At 30.6% G+C, this 359-nt stretch overlaps 1 protein-coding gene across 1 annotated transcript in view; it reads left to right on the top strand.

The window, feature by feature from the left end:
* LOC116846730 overlaps positions 1–359 on the top strand; it is an 8,361-nt gene that overhangs the window by 7,627 nt on the left and 375 nt on the right. The window lies entirely within an intron of this gene.

Raw genomic sequence — 359 nt, 5'->3', positions numbered from 1 at the left:
TTTCTACATACTTTTTAAAACATATATTTTAAAAGAATCTATTCTCTTCTTTTAAATAAATCATATGCTTTCGTGTATGGATATACCATATGTACACAATATAAAGCGTCTCTATAAAAATCAAAGTGACAGTGACGCAGTAGATAAGGTGAACGACGCAAGAATCAGCTCAAGTAACAGATTCACATCAAAATGACGTAAAAACTGGTTATAACTGGTCGAATGATGTCAAGTGACTAAATAACGACGTCTTTAAAACGTCTTTTTTGTGACAACTTAATGACGTTTCTGTATAACGTCTTAAAAACGTATTATTGACGTTTAGAGACATCATAAAACGTCATTAAGTCATCTAAAAC

The sequence above is a fragment of the Odontomachus brunneus genome, unplaced genomic scaffold (genome assembly GCF_010583005.1).
Source record: "Odontomachus brunneus isolate Ranch 3 - 2012 unplaced genomic scaffold, Obru_v1 Obru_scaffold_068, whole genome shotgun sequence".
NCBI lineage: Eukaryota > Metazoa > Arthropoda > Insecta > Hymenoptera > Formicidae > Odontomachus > Odontomachus brunneus.
Note: the sequence above shows the minus strand (reverse complement) of the source record. Positions and strands in the feature narration are given on the sequence as shown.